At 47.8% G+C, this 6827-nt stretch overlaps 1 pseudogene; it reads left to right on the top strand.

The window, feature by feature from the left end:
• The first annotated feature begins 202 nt into the window (after positions 1-202).
• On the top strand, positions 203-5969 carry LOC122659800 (annotated as a pseudogene).
• The last annotated feature ends 858 nt before the right edge of the window (positions 5970-6827 follow it).

Raw genomic sequence — 6827 nt, 5'->3', positions numbered from 1 at the left:
ATAGCAGCCTCAAGCCCCTCCAGCGCCTTCTGCTCACAGGCCACAGCTCCCTCGCGAGCAGCCTTAAGCCCCTGGACCTCCTTCTCCACGTTCTGCAGTGCACGTCGTATCTGATGATCACGACGAGCATGACTCTCTAGTCGAAGCACAGCCTCAGTAGCACGGTGCTGGACCTGCAATCAATGAAACCGGTAATAAACATCCCAAGTACAAAAGAAGCGACAACATGGAAGGGATGAGGAGAACAACTCACAAAAGCCATGTCATAGTAGAGACTCTGGGCGAGCAGGGCATCACTAATCTGGCAAAGGATTGAACGCTCTGTGGGAAGCGTACCTTGGTCCAACCACTCCCGGGTCACACCATGGGAGGCCAAAGTAGCTCCCTCCAGAAGATCTCATGCCAACACTAAGGGTGAAGAAGTCGGCAGATCAACGGCAGAACCAGCGGGAGCAGAAGCCACCCCTTTCCCCTTAGCAAGGGGTGAAATAGCGTGCCTAGAAGTGGAAATAAGAGGAGGCGCCCAAGGGAGAATGACGCGGGGTCTAGTCCTCATCGAGCTGAGAGGGTTAGGACCCCCCCTTCCTCTTGGTCCCAGCGATCGAAGAAGGAGAAGAAAAAGCCGAGGGTGCAGCACCTGAAGAACCACCCCTAGAAGCAGTAGCCTGAGCGCCCCTCTTCGGTAGGTTGGAGAGGAAAGCACCAAGGTCCGGCTTGATATGCATTACACAACAACCAACAACACAGAACAAGTCAAGTCATGAGTGCATATAAAGACAATATGTGAACAAATACCCAAAGAATCAAATATCTTACTAGGACTCAACTTCCAAAGGCACAAGAAGGCCTTGGAATCCAACAGGAGGACACCGAACGGGTCGCATCCCTGACACCGCTGAAGGGAGTCGTGCTCAAAATTGCTTAACTCAAGAAGGCGGTTCACCCTCTTGATATCAACAACCCCCTAGGTGAACCGCAAGACACATCGAGGGACCATGGCTAAAAAGAACCGATCCCTCCAATACTTCACCGAGTCCGTGATCCCCACTAGAGGATCAAATGTGGCAAGTGACCACCTAGGAAGACGACGGGCGAAGTGGTAACACCCCCCTTCCCGCTTCTTTAACACATAAAAGTAAGAGACCAATGGAACAGTCGCAGCACGCCCCAAAAGGGCGAAGAACACATAGAAGCCCAAGATAACCCGCCAGGAGCTGGGCAACACCTGCCCAGGGGTAAGACACCAGTGCTCTAGGACCAACTTCCCGAAGCGGGGGATAGGGAAGCGAAGGCCATGAACAAAAAAGATGCAATAGAAGCAAATCTCGTCTTCTCTATGCGAGAAGGCATGGTCATCCGGTCCAGGGACACGAAGCACAACCTTAGAAGGAATGTGGAACTCCCGATGAAGAGACACCAAGTCCGCAGAGGACAAGATGCTGGCAATAGGACCCAACATACTCCTACAGTCGCCAATAGAAGTGGAAGCTCGAGAGGCTCGGCAACCTCTACTAGGAGCAGAACCCCCAGAGACCTCTTCCCCATTACTAGCAACAGGGGAAGGCGGGGGAGAAGAAGTACCAGGGGAGGACGACCCCGTACAAGACTCCTCAATAGATCCAACCTCGACCGAGGCTGGATCAGAGTCATCGGATGAAGACATGAAAAGACAATGAAGTGAACTGATCACTTACTCAAAAAGGCGATCTCCCAAAACCAAGCAACCAGGAAGGAGAAGGCCCACCTGCAACCAACAATACAAGGCCAATCAAAAAAAAAAAAAAAAAAAAAAAAAGAGAGAAGAAAGGGGAATACGGAGGCTACAAGCAAAAGAGGAAGAACAGTACTCACTAAGGACGACAACCGAAGCTGGGTAGGCACGGATCACCCATGGGCGCGGACCGTCGACCAAGCAATAGGTGTGAATCGCCCACGGGCGCGGACAGCCGACCAAGCAACAGGGCACGAACGCCTACAGGCACGGACCACTAGGAGTGGATTGCCCACGGACGCGGACCGCCGGCCAAGCAACAAGGCGCGAACCACCAGGCGCGAACTGCCTGGTGCGGACTACCAGACGCAGACCACCCAACCACAGGCGCGGACCGCTAGGTGCGGATAGCCAAGGGAGCGGACCACCCAGCCACAAGCGCGGACCGCCAAGCGCGGAACACCAGGAGCGGACCACTGGGCGGGATCACCTCGGGCGTTGACCGAACTCCAAGGTACGGGCATAGACCGCATGCGCCAAAGCACCAGCAAGCATAAGCCAAGGCAAGCAACGAGTGTGTAGCACAAGAAGCAAAGGCCCAAGGCACCAAGGCACCAAGCCAAGCAAAGCACCAATAACCAACCAAATGCCTAAGAGTGCTCCTCCTTGTGACAAATGATCAAACACATGGGGGGCATAGTCATGGGACACAAAAGCCAAGGATCAAGTCAAAAAGTGAAAAGAGAAAAAGCAAGGGAAGAGAAAAAGTTAGAAAGAGAGAGAGAAGATGGAAAGTAAAAAGTAAAAAGTGAAATGAAGACAAAGACATATATATCTACAAAAAAGAGTGGGAAAAGACAAAAAGATGAGGAAGGAGGGGTTTGAACCTATGACCTCTCCCTCACCCAGTTATTCACAAGCACACTCTCAGAGAAGAAATTATTCACAGGGAGCCCCCTAGTTGATACAAGGAGATGGAAGATACTCTCTTGAGCACTCCGTTCCAAGAGAGTGGGGGGCAAATGATAAACATAAATTTACCCTGACCAATCAGGGAGTGACACGTGGCAAAGCCCAACAATGGAGAACCAAGCTAGAGTCACCCAGACCAGACCCAGGCGCGGACCACAGGCACGGACCACCCACTCTAGGCGTGGACCCATGGACCTCCCAGGACATGGCATGCCCCGAACACGGCATGCCCATACAGGTCATCCCCCAAGCGCAAGCACCTGCGGATCACCGTCAGCAAGACAACCTCGTCAAGGACTCTGGGCCACCGCCTATCAAGTCACGTGGAGTGAATGGACTCAAGCACCTTGAACCCTCATCTACCATGTAGATGATCTATCCATCAAGGATACGAAGACCTCCAAAGACACCACGTCTCTAAGGAAGGCTACCTAGTCTATCAAGGACTCTACATCTCATGGGAAGACAACTACCTAGTCTATCTAGGACTCTACATCTCTCGGGAAGACAACCAATCAGGAACAAGCCCTGCTACCCAGGGACTCTATCACCTACGGCAAACACTCTACATCAACTGGGACTCTCCACACCGTCATGCACTACTATAAAAGGCAAGGTACACAACTCCAAGAGGGGATCTGAACTCATATTGAATACTACTATTCATCTGTTTGCTCAGGGAGATCTAACTTAGGCATCGGAGAGTCCTAGGCCGGAACCACACCGATTCTCCTTGTCACCCCAGGGTCTTTTGTAGGTTACGGCACTCGAAGGACCGCTGAGCGATTTCTTGACGCAATAATGTGCATAAAATTAAGTCCAAAATCATTTCTAAATGGCCTAAAAGCCAAAATAAGAAAAGGTCATAGCTTGATTATCTAGTTTATAGAAGTACTTCTCAATTTTAATCATCACTTGTAACAAAGATGATTTTTTAAGAATTGTACTTTGATCAAAAGCATCAGATTTTTATTTTTATTTTTTGGGGAAATTTACACATACCACCCCTAAGGTTTGACGAAAGGATATTTTCACCCCCCAGTTTTGTAAAATTCTGCGTACCCCCCTTAGGTTTGCAAACTGTAACAAATAAGCCCATTTCGTCAGTTCATGACTAACACTGTTAAAAATTAGACTTGAACTGACGGAATTGCCCTTACAAGAAAAAAAAAAAAAAAAAACCACCTACAACTCATCTTCCCCAATATTAGGTACCTATTGTTTGTACCATTCCGATTGACACCCTTAGACCCTGAGGTGAATGCAATTCAACTGGGCCATATTATCCTTCACTCGTTGTAAATTTCAACCTAAATGCTGGTTGGCTGATCTTCCAACACCTGGTGGAGTTGGAAAATTAACTTTCAGTCCGCACCTAATAGGATCATGAGTTCCTTGCTACTTCCTACAGTAGGAGCTGGGCTGTACTCAACTATTAAATAAGGCAAGGGAATCCAACTTCCTAGTTCCGCGTTTCCTTCTCTGATCTAACTCTCTCTCACTCTTTTTTTATTGGTAGAAAGAGAATCTATTGATTACCTCTCTCACTCTTAAGCTGGAGTTGGATTGTAATAAAGCAAGGGAAAATTGAATTGAGCTCCTCTCCACTCCAGGTAATCCAACATATCTAGGGAGCATCTAGTTGTTGGGTTGTGCTGCATACATCTTTAAACGTGCACCAAGATGTTGAGACACGACCCAACCCTTGGATGCCCTCTGGGCACACCCTGGGAGCTGGTCTCCCTGAAAAGTAGTCAAGTCCGGTGAATCTTCACGTATGTGAGCGTACGTGAACGACTCACAACCATTCAGATAGAATATTCTCACAGATTGGATTTCATCTGAACACCTGTGAGTCATTCACATACACTCACGTACGTGAAGATTCACCACTCACAGAATAGCCCTCTCCGGATCCTGGAAAATTGGGGAAAACCCTTCTTTAACCTAAAATAAAATGTTCAAACAACACGTTTTGCCTTTTAATAATGTCATCACTCAAACAGTAGAGGCCTCCCCCTCCATCACGGACACACACTTAAACAAACACAAAAGCCCCTCTTCCCCGTCGCTTCTCAAAGACATCAGAACTATATAAAGAACCCATACTATCTTTTCTCCACAACCATCTCCACCTTCTCCATTACATCCAAAGAACAATCTCAGCCTCTCCCTCTCCCTCTCTCTTGCAGAGAGCTCTTTATCTACTTCTCAAAATCTCCCCTTCTTTACTTCTCAAGCTCCCTAATATGGCCTCTTTTGTTTCTACATTGCTCTTCCAAGTCCTCTTGGTGGCTTCCCTGTTACATCTCTCCAATGCTGCGAGGAGATGCCCTTCCAATACCACAATGGTCCTCTTCTCTCTGGGAAAATCTCTGTCAATCTCATCTGGTAAGGCAATTTCAACCTTGCCCAACGCGCCATTATCTCAGATTTCATCTCTTCCCTCTCATCCTCACCAGCATCATTGAAGACCCAACCCCAATCCTCTGTTCTCACATGATGGGAAGACCACAGACAAGTACTACCACCTCAGCTCTAAGAACAAGAAGTCCTCTTTTCTCTCTCTCTCCAAATGGGTTGACAGATCCTTGATGAGAACTACTCATTGGGCAAATCCCTCACCAGGAAGCAAATCGTGCAGCTCGCAGCTAATGGCGATCATAGAAATGCTGTTAATGTAGTTCTGACCGCCTCAGATGACATGTCACCATGGAGGGCTTCTGTATGGACCCATGCGGCAGCCATGGTTCCCAAGGCAAGAAGAAATCAAAGTTCGGTTACATCTGGGTTGGTAATAACTCGGAGACTCAGTGCCCGGGTCAATGTGCTTGGCCCTTCCACCAGCCAATCTATGGCCTTCAGAACCCACCATTGATTGCCCCAAACAATGATGTGGGCATGGATGGAATGGTTATTAATCTGGCTAGTCTCTTGGCTGCAACTGCTACCAACCCTTTTGGGAATGGTTGCTATCAAGGCCCGGCTGAGGCACCATTGGACGCAGCTTCAGCTTGCCCTGTTATCTATGGCAAGGGGGCTTACCCTGGTTATGCAGGGGAGCTGTTGGTGGATTCAATTACTGGTGCAAGCTACAATGCCAACGGTGCAAATGGAAGGAAGTACCTTCTTGCAGCACTGTTTGATTCTTCCACATCTTCATGCTCTACATTGATCTAAGAATCAAGGAGGAGAACCAGAAAGTTTTATATAAATATCATACAAGGAAGTATAGTTATAATTTGTAGATGTAAGAATCATTATATGTGATGTAATTCATTAATTCTATTAAGAATAGGATAATTGAAGGTAGACTTCCTTATCTTCAATGATATTATTGATATCAATTTAAATACAATCTTACAGCTAAACATGGAATGTACATTATATGGAGGTGACTATACAAGGAAGGGATATAAAGGAAAGAATAATGGTAAAGATGGAATGTACAGCCATGCATGCGTGGAGGGATAAGGTGAGATAATACTCCCCCTCAAGTTGGAGCGTAGAGATTGCGAACGCCCAACTTGGATGTTAGAAATTGGAACTGGGTCCGGCCCAGGGCCCTAGTGAACAAATCGACCAATTGGGAAGTGGTGCCGATCTTGGTGGGTTGTATGAGGCCCTGTTGAAGTTTTTCACGAACGAGGTGACAATCTATTTCGATGTGCTTCGTTCATTCTTGAAAGACTGGGTTAGCGGCAATGTGCAGTGCAGCCTGATTATCACAGTAGAGAGGAACCAATTGGCTTTGCAATAGACCCATTTCTCCCATGAGGGAGGCTAACCAAGTAACTTTGCAGGTGGCGACAGCCATGGCGTGATACTCAGCTTCGGTAGAGGAGCGTGCTATGGTGTGTTGCTTCTTTGTTTTCCAAGAAATCAGACTGTCCCCAAGAAACACGCAATACCCTGTGGTAGATCGACGAGAGGTTGGGCAACTAGCCCAATCCGAGTCACAATAAGCCCGGAGGGTCAAAGAATTTGTGACTGGGAAGTGCAGGCCCTGTCCTACCGTTCCTTTGATATAGCGAACAAGACCGTGAGCAGCCTCAAGGTGAGGCTGACGCGGTTGATGCATGAATTGATTTAATATGTTCACACTGTGAGCTATATCAGGTCAGGTGACAGTTAAATATATCAT

Source organism: Telopea speciosissima, chromosome 4 (assembly GCF_018873765.1).
Source record: "Telopea speciosissima isolate NSW1024214 ecotype Mountain lineage chromosome 4, Tspe_v1, whole genome shotgun sequence".
Lineage (NCBI taxonomy): Eukaryota > Viridiplantae > Streptophyta > Magnoliopsida > Proteales > Proteaceae > Telopea > Telopea speciosissima.
This window is presented reverse-complemented; position numbering and strand designations above follow the sequence as displayed.